This window comes from Mytilus californianus, unplaced genomic scaffold (genome assembly GCF_021869535.1).
Source record: "Mytilus californianus isolate M0D057914Y unplaced genomic scaffold, xbMytCali1.0.p SCAF_15, whole genome shotgun sequence".
Lineage (NCBI taxonomy): Eukaryota > Metazoa > Mollusca > Bivalvia > Mytilida > Mytilidae > Mytilus > Mytilus californianus.
The window spans coordinates 23,123,991-23,142,599 of record NW_026262637.1 but is presented as its reverse complement, the minus strand read 5'-3'; positions in this window follow the sequence as shown (position 1 = coordinate 23,142,599).

Below are 18,609 nucleotides of genomic sequence, written 5' to 3'. Positions count from 1 at the left end.
TATAACATTGATTCTGGGATAATAAAACGTCTGGGTAAAGACACAGGAATATTTGAATTACATTGATTCAGGTATAATAAAACGTCTGGGTAAAGACACGGGAATATTTGTTACATTGATTCAAGGATAATAAAACGTCTGGGTAAAGACACGGGAATATTTGTTACATTGATTCAGGGAATAAAACGTCTGGGTAAAGACACATGAATATTAATATTACATTGATTCAGGAATAATAAAACGTCCGGGTAAAGACACAGGAATATTTGTTTTGATAATAAAACGTCTGGTTAAAGACACGGGAATATTTGTTACATTGATTCAGGGATAATAAAACGTCTGGGGAAAGACACAGGAATATTTGTATTACATTGATTCACGGATAATAAAAAGTCTGGGTAAAGACACAGGAATATGTGTACTACATTGATTCAGGGATAATAAAACGTCTGGGTAAAGACACGGGAATATTTGTATTACATTGATTCAGGGATAATAAAACGTCTGGGTAAAGACACGGGAATATTTGTATTACATTGATTCAGGGATAATAAAACGTCTGGGTAAAGACACAGGAATGTTTGTATTACATTGATTCAGGGATAATAAAACGTCTGGGTAAAGACACAGGAATGTTTGTATTACATTGATTCAGGGATAATAAAACGTCTTGGTAAAGACACAGGAATATTTGTATTACATTGATGCAGGGATAATGAAACGTCTGGGTAAAGACACGGGAATATTTGTATTACATTGATTCAGGGATAATAAAACGTCTGGGTAAAGACACAGGAATATTTGTATTACATTGATTCTGGGATAATAAAACGTCTGGATAAAGACACAGGAATATTTGTGTATTACATTGATTCCGGAATCATAAAACTTCTGATATAGACACAAAAGCATTGAGTTGATCATGGTTAATTCCCAACAGGATCCCAACCATCATTTGTCAAATTATGTTAAATAAGAATTAAAAGTGATTTATCTGTCAAATTATACGAGTTGACATCGAAATTATCGTTGACATATTAAATTTTGTAGAACAATAGAAAATGTAACAGTTTAACGTTTTAATTAGTTTGTTGTTTTGTTCTGGCCTTATCTGACACACATCAAATGGTGTGTATCGCTGCGGACCAGAAATTATTATATTAATATATAAAATTTGAAATTCTATATTGTGCTTGTCACCGATGTTATTTTCATTTCAGATAGTCAAAGAGTATAGAGTTTCTCCAGAAAATTGGTATATTGGCAATGATAATAAAATCATATGACCAAAATGACTCCTTATCTGAAGATCGAGATATCCTTTTTCGTTTTCATTATAACCTAAGAATTAGATATTTTATTGGCAGCTGATATAAAATTCCTGTAGAAAATTGATCTATTATATTTAAGTTTATTGATTGTAAGGGTTGGTCATATCCGTTTAAGAAAGTTAATCAAGTCATAATATATGTATTTTTTTCTGATTTGTTTTTCTAACTTAATGAATGACGATCATTTTGAAAAATACATGGAGTAAAATTGAGGGTGTTTTAAAAGCTGCGTTTAAATTGTTATTCTTTTTTCTTTTTTAATTTGTGTACTGCTATACGCACGAACATGAAATTTGAAAATATAGCTCTTGGTATTATTTGGTGTCTCGGGTTGATATTGGTGTGGAATTGAAAATGGCCGTATAATATTCCCTATTTATAAATATAAACGTCTTAAAAAGAGCAGAAAAACACAACATACAGTAAAATTGTGCACAAAAATATTTAAGAATTGAATACGGGTTTTAAGATATTTCATTGGCGGATAAACCGCTGACCGTAAGCTCTAAATCGCCCCGAGTCATAAATTTGTGAATAAATTAGACAGAACCTATAAAAGATCTGACAATCAAAGCCAAACTCTACAAAAGAAACCCCCATTAAACATAAATGTGTCTAAGATAGGTCTTGAATTGGAATGCTCTTCTGGCGTATACATTATATATACTGTATATATAAGCCTAGTATCCTTGGTAAATTTTTACAACCCCTGTGCCAATGCCACTTCTGGCGGACGTTTTTGCTTTCGTGGGTAACACCAGGCCAGTGCTCATGTGCTGACATAAAATATCATTGATATGGTTTTTTTTATATATATTTCCTGTTAATCAAATGTTAAAATCAATCAAAACCCTTAGATATTTTACACTCAGGCAAAGACGGCCTCAGCAAATTTCACACAATTTTTTTTGAATTGGGAGATTTAAATGCTTCCTAACTATGTTATTGATGTAGCCTTCCTACGGTTTTGATTTGAGCGCCGCTGATGAGTTTTTGATACACAAAACGCGCTTCTGGTGTATATATGTATTAGCTTGGTAGTTTTTTTTTGTCGTAAGTTTGTCATGTTTTTATTTTTGTTTCTGTACTTCTTTTTTTTTTTTTGAAGGGGGGAGCCACATGAACGTTGTCGATTTTCAAAGTGTATTTCAAACCAGGAGGCAGATATGTAAGGCAAATTTTCCGAAAATAAGAATAATGGTATTTTAGTTTTTGTTTCTGATTTCATTAGCTCGCCCTATCTGTACGCTCTTAATATTCTTGCTGATAAAATCAGTATCAATATTAAAAATGCCATCATTCTGTATGTGTCAAATGCTATTTTTCGTTTTATTCCTATGCGTTAATTAATACTTCCACAATTAGTTCTCATTTTTAAAATCATCTGTGTAGATACACCATTGTAAAAAGCTAGATCGAATGCTTTGCTGAGTTGACTATTCTCCTGAGAAAAACAGCCAACGCAAGGATGTACATGTAGTAAAGTATAATTAGATTTTGTTCCGATCTAACAAGGAACTAGTAGAAAATCCAGAATATAGGATACTTTAAAAACAGGTGCAAATTAATAACAAGGTATTCAAGTGTAACTAATTGATGAATGACGAAGTCTCGTGCTGTATTATCTTTATGAAATATTAAACTATTTCATATTTTGTGTATTGAGGAGTTTTCTAAATGTCTTGGCTATACAACAAGTGTTAATTGTTCAAAAGAAAAGACTCGTAACAGGTCATCTTAAAATCGGGTTAAGTTACAAGTATCATATTACATAAGTAAAAAAATATACATTTCCATTTAATTTTTGCCCTTTTGTTTGAAAACAACATGAATAATCATTTTTTTTTCGTCAAATAATGACTCAAACCGAACTTTGTTTAACTGCACTTGATAGTATGTAGCTTATCTTACTTCTCTATAAGTTGAAAGATCGGTTCATTTCATTGTGTACAAACGTGAAAACGAGTATAAATGTACATGTATTCTAGTTATCCAGGTTTAAAGTTACTAGAGATTGGTAACTTAGTATAATCCACTTTGTATGCAATGTTCTTCTTTTCTCCTTGAACCATCTCTGTGGTCTCTTGCTCGCCTAGAGTGCGAGAGTTCGTGGGTTCGAACCCCGACCGGGTCATACCAAAGTCTTGAAATTGGTATATCTGCTTCTCCGCTAAGCACACAACATTTAAGAGTATGAGTTCAAAGACTGGACAATTCGGAGTCAGAATAGTGGTGTCCGTGTAGGTTGACATGTCTTCGAGTGGACTGTATCTTCTGAACTAAAGTGTGTGATAACATTTTGTGAGGGAATTCAATGTTTGCTATACTACGGTTCCTTTCAACGCTCTTTATGACAATACCACTATACCAATCAGAATAAAAAATTTTGCTGTGTTTTAAAAAATGATTTTGCTTTGTATCCATCAAGGATTTGTATAGTGAGAAATCTCATCATACGCAGCTTATTTCAATACAGGCAATGCAAAGAGTCCACGAGATTCCAATCCTTCTCACTATACAAATCCTTGTATCCATGTATTATTTGTGAAACATTATATGTTTTAAAAGGGCGAATTTTCGGTTTAAAATCAATAGTTATGTAGACTTTTGAAGCCCAAACTTTCTATTGCCTTAAATACAGAAGTGAAAGATCCGAAAACTATACCAATACAGAACGACATGTTTTTGAAATTATAGCAAAACTTTTGGTTGACAAAAAATGAGCTTAAAATGTCTGTCATTTTCTCCCTACCCAGTTTACTCCTATTACTTATTATGATGTGGACCGGTCATTGTTATTGAATCTTACGCAATTTGATTTGATTAATATATTATTAGTTTACCTTCAAACTGTTTATTTTTTTCATACATGTATATTGATTAAATCAGAACGTGCATGGAATGTGTACAGTAACTTAAATGACCTTCAAGCTGGACACTGGACGAGTCCATATTATTTTTTTAATAATGAAACTAAAGGTGTGAAAGGTAAGAATTGCCACTTCTTATATTTTCACCACATATAGAGTAAGTACATTATTTTTTAATAGCCTATTCCAGAGAAAAAAGAGTAAATTTACAAATCAGACGTTTTTTTTTCCATTAAACAAGTCATTTTTCGAAGCGAGATGCCGAAAAACATTTTCCACACGGCTACGACAGGTAAAATTATTGTTTATTTAAAAAAAAAACACATTTTTCAGTCTCATAATGTTTATAATTACAATTAATCCCAAACAAAAGTAGTCCGTAAATAAAGTCAAAATATGTCCGATCTGCCTATTTTTGGACATTAAAATTCGATATGATCGTTTTTTTTAGGTCAATTTCGTCTACCTCACAAAATCTTGTTAGGCAATTATAGCACGTTAAAAATCCGACTCAGCGTCGTGTCGGTCTAGTATTCATACCACATTATTATGACTTCGTCCTGAATGTACAGGTGCGCTCGACTCCAATCTTAATTGACTAGGATTGTTAGTTTTCCTACCGAAGGTCGGTGGTTCTCTCTGGGCAATGTCACGAAATAGCACAATAAAGTGATAAAAATGGCATTAAAACACCCATCAATCAATCAATCAATCAATCAATCAATCAATATGCATTTAATTTGCCACTGGACGTTAAACATCCATCTATTATTCTCCTCCTCCAGCCTTTCTTACAGACGCCGAGTCAGGCTTATGTACGCCAAAAAAGTTTGCGCACTGTTTTCTAGAATTATCAAGATGTATTTTGAGCTATCGTTTACTAATGATATACCCTCGCTTCATGAGAGCATGCTCGATGAGTTATTTATGTGAAAACGCATCACATGGTATAGAAGCTCTGATGCGATGATCCTTCGAAAATTTCATTGGACGTACGGACACACGGACGGACAGAGATAAAGCAGTATATCCCTCCCTCCACGGAGCGGAGTATAATTACACAAAGACTGATGACTGCTTGAATAAAAGATTTATATCTCACTGTATATTGGGGAATTGACACCCTCTTTATTTATTATTTTAAATTCATTTAAAGTTAAAAAAAAAAGAAGGGGGGGGGGGGGGATAAGCTGAAATACTAAAGAAATTAATTTTTTTTACTTTAAATGATTTATTGATAAATTAAAAAGTGGATCCATACTTCAGCCTGCTTGATGTCTTGCTTAACAGGGGACGCTTTACTAGTAAACACACCCGCTCTCGCTCCTTTTTTTGTGTTCGTGCGATTCCCTCAGTTTTTGCGGATTTGTTTCCTCTTATGAATTTATGAGATTTGAATATCGGTAAATCCTGTTGCCTTAAATTTAGCATCCAACTTTAACTGATTCGCAAGAGGTCATATTGATGGGAAATGAATTTGTCACCAGGTCACCTTAAGATCTGGAATAATTAATTGTTTCCAGGGCGTTTTACTTAAATACTGACGAACAATATGCTGATGTAGTCAATGGCAAAACTTTCATTGTTTTGTGGTAGAGTTTTACAGAAACATTTTGAAAGAATCCAATTTATCATTGTATTCAATAACAAAAAGGGTTTTAAAGTGAGTATTCTGGGACAAAGTACTGTCATGTGGAAAAGGGCTCCATTTTTCCTGGTAACAGGCCACCTACGTAACCACTAAGGGTTGCTGCAATAGTTCTTTAACAAGGCACTACACTAGGCATCGGATTTAACTTTAAAAGTCCAATTAAGGGCACTTGATGGGCAATATGACATTCACATCAACAAATAATGCGATATAAACTGTATATATATGTACATATATTTCTATATCTCATATAAATCACTCAAGTTATATTCAAGATATCCAATACAAAACCAGATCCTCAAAACGAACTACAACTAGATTTGCAATTACTAGCAATACCGTAACGGTAGCCATTTTCAAAATTCCAACTGCAGATACCACTTTAACCCATTACATGTTACATTACACATAAAGTTTCATTGGGTTTAATCTTATATTCTTTAAGAAAATGCTACATCTAGGCATACCAAGTAACATTTCCATAAAGTTTCATCAAGTTAGGTCCTATAATAAAAGATTTGGATTTTTATTTTTTTTTTTTACATTTTTACTGTTTCCATGTAAACGGTGGCCATCTTGAACCATTCCATAGCATGGTGCACAACTTCACATGGGGGTCCTCATTATAGTACAGTTCCATCAACATTGGTCCTTTAAATTCCGAGAATCATACCACATCTCCTTATTTTTATATAGCGCGGACAAAAAGTGTGGAAGAAAAATAATAAACTCCGTTGAGGGTGCCATAATATAAACCATTGTAACTATACACTTATTTTAAAATATTTCATCTTACATCTAAACATTTATTTAGAATATAATTACCTAAATATTTCTGTACAGACAGATTTTCATTAGTGAATAACCATATGAATTTTTCCTCTTTTGAGAGGTCGGAGAAATATTAGGACATATATTGATTACCTTCTTGAATAACATTTTCCTATCATCATTTATGCTGGACAACTAATTATAAAGTGTAAATCATCTTTACCAGATTTAGTTTTTTTTCAAAGCCTCTGAAATGAAATCGTTCTGTATGAAGTCTTATATTTGTCTCTTTCTATTTTGAGATCATGGGCACTAATTCTTTTTTGACGTATGGCACTTTTCACCAGAAAATTGTTTAAAGATAGACAACACCCTTAACTGTTTACCCTAATAGGGGAGTGACAATGGGGAGTTAGCACGGTATCTATGTAAACACACAATTCACTTGTATTGTACATATCTCTTTAAATTGCATCGAATTTACCAGATATAGCATGTTTCAGTATATAATGTTTTATACCAGAATAAATGACTTTAGCAGACGCTTATTAAAATCGACAAATCAAGGTCTGTTGGAAAGTTGTCTCATTGGCAATCATATCACATCTCTTTATTTTATAAAGATTTTTCCACCTTTCATATTTGTGTAATTATCAATAAAAGTTTTTACAGTGCATGATTAGATGTCCTATTTAAACAGAAAAAAATTGACAACTTAAAGAAATTTGATAAAAATCATCATTTAAGGACGATAACTCCTTACGTTCAAAGATTGGGTCACATTGGCATGTTTGTCGATTTTTTTATGTCTGATTATTTTTGCTGTTTACAGTTTCTACTTATCTTTCTTCGAGAAATCAATCGGTCATCCAATTGTTTTGGTCATAGTGACATTTTTGTAAATCTTGTATTGCTGATCATTCTTGTTATTAATAGTTTCTACCTAATTATCATAATTTTCATGATTATTGGCAAAAACACGAAAATTTGTCAGTAAACGTCATTTTGTGACAACAACTACTTATTGAGTCATCTGATAATTATGGTGAACATAGGAAGATGGTGGATCTTGACATGATGTGCATTTAGCCATGTCCGATATTTTCTATTTTCAAGATATAAGACAATTAATGCATTGTAGGTTCTATTGTTAATCATGGCGGGCATGTTTGATGACTGTCCAAAAAAAAACCCAACCACAAATTTTATACTAGAAATCATAAGGATAATTCACCCCAAATTTGGTTGAAATTAGTTCAGTAGTTTCAGAGGAGATTTTTTAAACCGTATACGACGGACACGAAAATTAGTAAAACAAAAACGTCGTTTAAGACTATATCTTCTTAAAGGATCATTTAATTGTTCCGGTAGTGTTAGCATTTTTGTACATCTTGTATTTCTGATTATTTCTGCTGTTTACAGTTTCTATCTATCTATTACAGTTTTCGGAATAAAAGGCAAAAACATAAAAATAAGTCAAAATTCGTCATTTACGGGCAATAACTCCTTAATGAGTCATCCAATTGTTTAGGTTATATTATCATTTTGGAGATCTTGTATTGCTGATCATGTTTGCCAGTAACAGTTTTTAACTATCTATATAAACATTGTTTTTGAAATAACAGGCAAAAACATAAAATTAGCCAAAAATCGTCATAAGGACGATAACTCCTTAAGGCGTAACTGATAATTTTGGTAAAAATATAAAGTTGGTAGATCTTGACATTCTGGGTATTTTGTCAGATTTTTTTCTATCTTTTATGGTTTTCAAGATATCCGAAAAATAATACATTTACCATTATGTTCTCTGTTTTTAGTTATGATCGCCATGTTTGTTGACTGACTTGAAAAAACAAAAAACTTATATTATATACCCTAAGGATAATTCACCTCATGTTTTGTCGAAATTGGCCCAGTGGTTTCAGAGGAGAAGATTTTCTCAAAAGTTCAAGACGACTACGAAGACGGACGCCAATTGATGGCAATAGCTCACATGGCCGTATGGGCAGGTAAGCTAAAAAATGAGTATAGAAAATTCAATACACGTTTGACCAGAAGAAACAGTGACGTTCCATCATATCTGTTAAAAAAACGGAAAAAAATCCGATACATCGATTGATATCAAGAAAGTTCATTTTACTTTCAACAAAGTGCAATGTATGAAGAGTCTATTATACTGTAGCAATAAATTTCTATCAAATTCGGCTATGTTCGTTGTGAAAAGCTCTGAACTATCAGTGCTGCTTTAAAATCATAAATTAAGTCCGAGCTGTTCGCAACTCCTACAGTTATATATCTCTACTTTATAAGTATATTTGTCGGTTTAGAACATAGCGAGATGTCAGTAATCAAGACTTTTTGCAGGAATAAATTCAACTGCAAATTGATTTAGATGCCCACTGGAATTATCGTTTGCAAACGTTTACACTTTAATATAAATCCCAATAATAAGACACGTTATTTTTTAATATTCTTTGGCCATTTTCCAGTTATCACATTTATTTTCGAAAATGAAATTATATCTGAGTTTGAAATTTATCAAAAGTAATGTTATATTTTACTATTTCCTCCAGAATAGATTACATTCTCATATGTCTACGGTATGGTATTAATATTTCATGCAATTAAATACTTAGAAGCCCAAACCTGAAATATAAAACAGTAATGGCTTATCTATGACAACATATCCGTGGGTACTTGGGCTGAAACTAGAAGACTTTAAGGAAAGCCTAAGAAATTCTAAACAAAAGTTATACTGAAATAATATTACACGTGTTCATGTGCTGCTGCAGCGTTTTAATTTGACAGTATGGTAATATGGTGGATTATTTTTATGTTGGTGGACGTTTTGTCTCCGATGGTATCACAAGCCAAGTGGTCATTACTTCTGTTTGCATGAAATATCATTGATACATCATTTTATGTAAATTTGCTAATTATTAATGTTAAAATCATTCGAAACATTAAGTTTTTTTCACTCCCAGGCATAGATAACAAAAGCCACATTTGGGAGAACTTCGTTAATGATTTAGTCTTCAAACTGTTTCGATTCTAGCGCCACTGATTAGTGATTTTAGCGCCACTGATTAGTGATTCTAGGACCACTGATTAGTGATTCTAGCGCCACTGATTAGTGACTCTAACGCCACTGATTAGTGATTCTAGCGCCACTGATTAATGATTCTAGCGCCACTGATTAGTGAATCGCGCGTCTGCGGTACTAGATTATTATATGTCAGATTAATCTTTTCCCTATGGAAGGAGCATTTAAATGATACTGTAAATAGAAATTAAAGATACTATAGCATATTAGCGCAAAGAGTGTATATATTGTAAACCTGCAACTAAATCTTATTTTCAATAAGTTAGTATAGAGAAAGTTAATGATATCATAGATACAAAGAACTGACGGGTATCTTCGCCTTACACTAGCCGAAAATTGACACTGTGCTACGGTTGAGGGCTAAACTTTTCAACTAAAAATGATTTCAATTTTAGAAACGTAATCTTTCCGCTTATGGAGCATCATATAGAAGCACCTAATCAGGCGGGCCTATACTTTGAACAAGAACACGCATATACTCTACCAGAAAGTGTTAAGGTGGGTACATTTCATAAGTAAATTTCAGAATGAAAAAAAAACCGTTATGAGTCTATGAACACTCATTATATATTAATCTTCATAGACTGAAATGTTGCCAAACACTTATCCAACCTTCATTAGAAATATGTTATGGTCTCGCAGATAAATTCCACACCAATATCGGTTGTGTTTGTTAATCACATTACAAAATGTACATAAAGTGCTTGATAAATACATTAGGTATTCACATTCCACTCGGAAACCCGACATATATACTCTCATGACAGTTACCATTTGAAATTCTGAAAATTCATATACCTGTTCTATGTTCCTTTGCAACCAAAGATGAAGAACTTGATCTTTCTTTGCCGTACGGGATACTCAAATCAAACAAGTGTCTTATACAAACAACGTAATATTACTGGATCAGCCAAATGCTCAACGAAACCTCTTCCCAAATTATATATTTTATCAGCAATCAAAACCGGTTATCGGAGTTACTGTAAACTACATAATCTAGTGGTGATGTGAATCAGATGTGGATACTAAAGATTCTAAAATCACATACAATATAAATCTCTTTCCTTGTGCAACAGTATAAAACATTTGATTTTTCTATGATTTTAACAAATATTCCTAATTCTAAAATTAAGGTTGACATATTAAAAGAATTTTGTTTCATAAAAAGAATACCCATCATATCTTGTTTAAGAAAGGGACAAATCGTACTCTGAATCATACTCTGAATCATACTCTGAATCAAACTAAAACGTTGTCTGGAACTAATATCATCAAGATGCAAGATTTTGATATTAACAACAATATGAAGGACGTGGTTTTCAACAGACAATCGGCAACCATATTGAAACCAACTGTGCTACTCTTTTGTCGACTTATTTCTGTATTCATATGAGGCATACTTCATATAGGAGATTCTCGGGAAGAATGAGAAGAAGCTAGCATTATCCTTTAACTTCACCTTCCGCTATAAAGATGATATCCTCTCACTTCATAATTCAAAGTATGGTGACTTTGTTAAACGCAGCTACCCACTGATACGATTGAAAGTCTGCTACATATCTTGTTATAGATCAAGAAATTTCTAATACAGGTCGGTTGAGAACTAAAAACGATAAAAGAGATGATTTCAGTTTTCCATTTGTGAACTTTTCATTTTTATGTAGCGACATTCCAGCAGAGCCTACTTACATAAATTATATATCTTCCAGTTCCGACTTTATTCCAGAGCTTGCGTTTCCTATCAACATTCCTTGGTAGAAGATTGCTGCTTACGAGAAATCTATTTACCAACAGCTCATTCTCGATAAGTTGAAGTCACAACTTAAAATCTTTTTTTGGATTTGGTTGACCGTTTTTGCTTATCTGTGTCACTAATGACCGCGAATTTGCTTTCATTGTCGTACGAATTTTTCCTTGTCATAACCATTACAACGAATGCCACTGATAGAGCAGGATCTTTTTTAACCACCAGAAGCATCTGAGATCACCCGGTTTTTGTTGGGGATCGTGTTGCTTAGGCTTAAAGCATATGTGCAATGTTTTGTGGACTTTTATTTTTGTCATCCTTTTTTTTTGGCGATGGCGTTGTCTGTACCTAAGTTTTTTTGTTGTTCCTCATCTGTTTCTCTTTTCAATCGTTATGATACCTCAAAGTCTGTGTTTTATATATAAGATTTCCTGAAATGATTGATTACTGTTGCTCAACACCCATTGCTATATATTTCAGGCATATTCAGGACGAAAGTCTATTATTTAGATCTGCAAAGTGGATAGAACGGGATGACACACGGGAAATGTGGACTGCCACAGGAAACACTCTGCAGTAGGTTACATTCGGACCTTACAAAGAGCTATCGCAAATATCAGTAGTGCGCAGCGAGCATGAACTCTCTATATATGGGACATCGGACTTAACTTCCTTGTGCCCAATGGACATTCTTTTCCCATCTAAAGGTTGCTGTTGGCAAAGAAATTATTTAACCAAGAATCTCAATGGTTGAATTCAAGGCTTCATCAATTTATCACAATTGCCTCCATGAGGTGATCAATGATATAATCGTTATAGTTTATTTCCGTGTAATATATACCAAATTGGTTTCGAATCGTTTTGACTTAAAAAATGTTCTTCAAGTTTCCCACAAAGCTTAAGTTGCAGTGTAGAGTGACTTGTTTTAGCTCACCTGGACCAAAAGTTCCATGTGAGTGTTTGTCATCATTTGACGTTCGTCGTCGGGCGTTAACTTTAAAAAAATCTTCTGCTTTGACTCTATCTAAATATTCCTTAGATAAAGTGTATCCAGGGAAGGTATTTGTTCCATCAACACACATGGGCGTTGTTGCTGCAATAAGAACAGATGTGTCAACATGTGTTTTTTATTTTGTTTTATTTCTTCAAAATTATAAGAGATTGAAAAAACATTAAATATCATATTGAAAACCGTTATAGGTATTAAGAAACTTTTAATAACAAATTTAATCGTCAAGACAATTTTTATGAATAAGTCAATGTGCCCGAAAAGGTCCGTCGACTCCTTCTATGAGTTACTTCCTTGTGCTATTGATTTTAATGTTGCATATTTTTGCCAGGTTAGCAATTTAGGTCCCTATGAGCCTCTAGTTTATATTTATAAAAGAAGATGCTATTCTTATTCCTGCAATAGATTTTCATACATGTATATGGAAAGTCCGAGTATTTTTAGTCTATTTATCAGATTACAAAAAATACCGAATGTGCTTCTATTCAACAAAAGACTTAGTAAACCCTTAAAAGCAAATACGGGACAGTTACTATTGTTTAAGAAAACTATCTTTTCGCCGAAATTTACATATTTATTATTATAATTTCTGATATAGGGAAGAAGGAAACTACATTTAAATGGATTAAAATTAAAAGAAGGAGCTTTTATTAAAAACTAAATAAGTGACTAACGTCTTATTCTTTATAACTTTATTATTGTTTAAATGTAAAGTTAAACCAAATTGAGGAATTATTAGCGAATTTCTTTATATTTGAAATCAACCTACTTCTTTACTTTATTTCCTTTTTTGTGAAAGTTTGGAATTAACGAAAATGTTTCAAATGCCGTATAATTGTATTTAGTAAAATGACATTTCCTTGTAAAATATGTTTTTACGATACTAGAATAATGACTTACAATAGAAATTAAAATACGTCAGTGATCATTTTGAGAAATAATTCAGAGAGCATTTTGGTTAACTCAGTAATTATTTAGAGTAGCAATTTAGTAAACATTTAGCAGTTACGTGTAGTTATTACGTAAAATAGTCATTGAGCAGGTTAATATTAAGTGAGACCAGGCGTTGACAGCCAATTCATACATCCTGCCAGATCTAACGTATTCATGCAAGGTATAGAAATAATGTCATCACTGGACTTGTAACTTCCATCAGTAAAACCAAAACTTAAGTGGGACGTCTGTCTGGTTGGTGGGATGTCTATTTCAAATATGGTCACCTTCGATTTCAAATAATCACAAAAATTACAAATATAAGAAACTTTTATCATCTTTAGACATACAATAACTCTTTCTTGGGCAAGGGAAATAGTTATTGACATGTTAAGTTAAACTATGTTTTTCAATGAAATTCATTTAGGATATTTCAAATTTATCACCTTTTTAGCTCACCTGGCCCACAGGGCCAAGTGAGCTTTTCTCATCACTTGGCGTCCGTCGTCCGTCGTCCTCGTCGTTAACTTTTTACATTTTGAACTTCTTCTAGAGAACCACTGAATGGAATGACACTAAACATGGCATGCATGTTCCTTATGAGGTGCTGACCAATTGTTGTTACTTTGAAGCCGATCCATAATCCAAGATGGCCGCCAGCAGGGGACTTCGTTTAACATAGGACCCTATTGACAATACATACAAATGTCTTCTTTTAGAGAACCACTGAATGGAATAAAACCAAACATGGCATGAATGTTCGAACTTCCTTATGAGGTGCTGACCAAGTGTTGTTACTTTGAAGCCGATCCATCATCCAAGATGGCCGCCAGCAGGGGACTTCGTTTAACATAGGACCCTATATAAAATACATACAAATGTCTTCTTTCAGCGAACCACTGAATGGAATGAAAACAAACATGACATGAATTTTCGAACTTCCTTATGAGGTGCTGACCAAGTGTTGTTACTTTGAAGCCGATCCATCATCCAAGATGGCCGCCAGCAGGGGACTTCGTTTAACATAGGACCCTATATAAAATACATACAAATGTCTTCTTTCAGCGAACCACTGAATGGAATGAAAACAAACATGACATGAATTTTCCTTATGAGGTGCTGACCAAGTGTTGTTACTTTAAGCCGATCCATCATCCAAGATGGCCGCCAGCGGGGGACTTCGTTTAACATAGGACCCTATGGACAATACATACAAATGTCTTCTTTTAGAGAACCACTGAATGGAATAAAACCGAACACGGCATGAATGTTCCTTATGAGGTGTTGACCAAGTGTTGTTACTTTGAAGCCGATCCATCATCCAAGATGGCCGCCAGCAGGGGATTTCGTTTAACATAGGACCCTATGGACAATACATACAAATGTCTTCTTTTAGAGAACCACTAAATGGAATGAAACCAAACATGACATGAATGTTCTTTATGAGGTGCTGATCAAGTGTTGTTACTTTAAGCCGATCCATCATCCAAGATTGCCGCCAGCGGGGGACTTCGTTTAACATAGGACCCTATGGACAATTCATGCAAATGTCTTCTTTAAGAGAACCACTCAATGGAATGAAACCAAATATGGCACGAATGTTCCTTATGAGGTGCTGACCAAGTGTTGTTACTTTGTAGCAAATCCATCAACCAAGATGGCCGCCAGCGGGGGACTTAGTTTAACATAGGACCCTATTGACAATACATACAAATGTCTTTTTTTAGAGAACCACTGAAAGGAATAAAACCAAACATGGCATGAATGTTCCTTATGAGGTGATGACTAAGTGTTGTAACTTTGTATGCGATTAATCATCCAAGATGGCCGCCAGCGGGGACTTAGTTTAACATAAGACCCTATGGGAAATATATGCAAATGTCTTCTTCTAGAAAACCGCTTAATGGATTGAAACCAAACATGATATGAATGTTTCTTTTGAGGTGCTGACAAAGTGTTGTTACTTTGTAGCTGATTGGTCATCTAAGATGGCTGCCAGCAGGGGGGGAGTAAGTTTAACATAGGAACCTAGGGGAAATACATACAAAAGTTTTCTTCTAGAGAACCACTGAATAGAATGAAACCAAACATGGCATGAATGTTCCTTATGAGGTGCTAATGAAGGTTTGCTACTTTGTTGCCGATTTAAATTACGGGGCCAATTAAACCAAATTTGGCCTCAATCATTATTTGGGTATCTGTTATGGTTTTAATCTATTTTTACATGATTTTCAAAACCAAAGTAGAATCAGGTGAGCGACACAGGCTCTTGAGAGCCTCTAGTTTTGGGTCCATTATTGGACGATAAAGCATAACCAATATTTAAAAGTCAAATTGACAACAAATTAAAAAGACAGTGCTGTTTTAAGTGTTAAAAATCAGTGTTTAACTTTACTCAGCAGTGGCGGATTTTTTTTTATTGAAATAAAATTATCTATCAGTCTGTGAGGAGGTAACCAAAATGCTATTACTGTTACACATGTGTCTGCTTTAGAATTAGTAGAACTTTAAATATAATTCAGCCATACAAGGTAGTTGTACAATGTATTGTGTTTCAGATTGTCATCAAAATGATGAATTTTATAAGAAAAAATCTGCGTTACGTTAATCGATTTTACAGAAAATACAAATCAAGGATTCGCATGGACTCCAAAATGAGCAAGACCGAGTTCGTCGACAGGGTAAGCATGCATCACCCGCCATGATATATATAATTCACACTCACTGACAGTCAAAATGTCACAATCGGGAATAGGACACCATTGGTAACAGATCATAAGTCTATATACTGGTATCTAAAGATCTAAGATTGCAAAAACAGATCATAAGTCTATATTCCGGTATCTAAAGATCTAACATCGCAAAAACATATCATAAGTCTATATTCCGGTATCTAAAGTTCTAAGATCGCAAAAACAGATCATAAGTCTATATTCCGGTATCTAAAGTTCTAAGATCGCAAAAACAGATCATAAGTCTATTTACCGGTATCTAAAGATCTAAGATCGCAAAAACAGATCATAAGTCTATATACCGGTATCTAAAGATCTAAGATCGCAAAAACAGATCATAAGTCTATATTCCGGTATCTAAAGTTCTAAGATCGCAAAAACAGATCATAAGTCTATATTCCGGTATCTAAAGTTCTAAGATCGCGAAAACAGATCATAAGTCTATATTCCGGTATCTAAAGTTCTAAGATCGCGAAAACAGATCATAAGTCTATATTCCGGTATCTAAAGTTCTAAGATCGCAAAAACAGATCATAAGTCTATATTCCGGTATCTAAAGTTCTAAGATCGCAAAAACAGATCATAAGTCTATATTCCGGTATCTAAAGTTCTAAGATCGCAAAAACAGATCATAAGTCTATATTCCGGTATCTAAAGATCTAAGATCGCAAAAACAGATCATAAGTCTAAATTCCGGTATCTAAAGTTCTAAGATCGGAAAAACGGATCATAAGTCTATATTCCGGTATCTAAAGTTCTAAGATCGCAAAAACAGATCATAAGTCTATATTCCGGTATCTAAAGATCTAAGATCGCAAAAACAGATCATAAGTCTATATTCCGGTATCTAAAGATCTAAGATCGCAAAAACATGTCATTAGTGTGTTGAGACATAGACATATATTATTGGTCGTCAAATTCGTGATGGTGACCGTAAAACTTATGTAGTGTCGATTTCAATTGATCTACTCCTTAGCCCTGTAGGAGGAATCGTCAATTCACAGTTGTGGCGTAATCGTCAGTTTGCAAAGAATTCCGCTCAAACTGGTGTCTGTGTCGTCTTAAACTTGCATGGAGGTGAGAGTATTTTTGGCTCCGCGTTGAAGGCCTCACTGTAACTTTGGGGTGAAAAACAGCAATAAAAGCGCTGTTCCTTTGCTTTTTGTGTTTTTTGCTGTGAACATACTGATTTTGTGTCATGGATGGATACCCCATATCCTCCCTTTTCTATTATGTATATATCTATTATGCTTTCACGTATAACTATGTTTTGCCGAGATGAATTTGGATTGCTAGGATGATTGTTGCTTGCTAATCGTCCAATGGCAAAATATCTTATGCGTATTCAGAAAGAGACGGATTTTGAATCGCGGTCAACAACAAAAAGATCTGCATTAAACATTTAGAAACATTTGTTTATTATCTCTCTCTCTCTCTCTCCTTTTTATATGTTGACATGAAATATAATTGATATGGTAATTTTCTCAAAATATTCTGTTATTTTGTTTTTAATTATTCGAAACACTGAGTTTTTTCTACCAACAGACATTGCTGCATGGCTTTAGATGTATTAGTCGCACATTTTCGAAGTTTTTGGTTTTCAATTTTCTTCAATTTTGTTTTTTATTTGGCACGTCAATTGTTTTGGTTCGAGTGCCACTGATGAGCTTTGTGTACACGAAACGCCCGTCTAACGTAGCAAGCTTGGTATCTCCGTTTTTCATAGTATAACAGGAGTTTGAACAACCTTTAAAGTTTAAACCATTGATAAGACCATACATAATGAATGAATTAAAAAAAAAGTTGTGTGGTTCCTATTCTGATACGAAGGTCTTTCTTAAGTCGGTACGTTGCACTTTTACTTTCTGTAGAATAAGATACATCTTTGGTCCCATTCTGGTTCATACATGTTGTTATAGTAAAATATTTCGATTATTACATAATGATGATGGCAAATGAGAAAAAAAATAAAGTCCATGTATATATATATATTGCTCAAATGTAAGGTCTCCGTCACCAACTAATAGAAGCCTAATTGATAAAAAATATCTTTCTAATTTTGAAAACAATACATATATTGCTTCATCGTGGAAAGGGCACTCGAAACAATAGTGAATACAATCTTCAACTGGATGGCAACAGCTGCATGCGGAATTGGTTTTGATATCAACTCGGTGCAAATATGCATTTAAAGAAATATAAAATTAAAAGATGTGGTATGATTTCCAGTGAGACAACTCTCTACCAGAGACCAAAATGACGTAGAAATTAGCAACTATAGGTCACCATACGGTCTTCAACAATGAGTAAAACCCATTTCGCATAGCAAGCTATAAAAAGCCCCGAAATGACAAATGTATGTAACAATTCAAACGTGAAAACTAACGTTCTGATTTATGTACAAAACAATAAACGAAAAACAAATATGATACACAGCAATAAGTGATAAAATAAGTAACAAA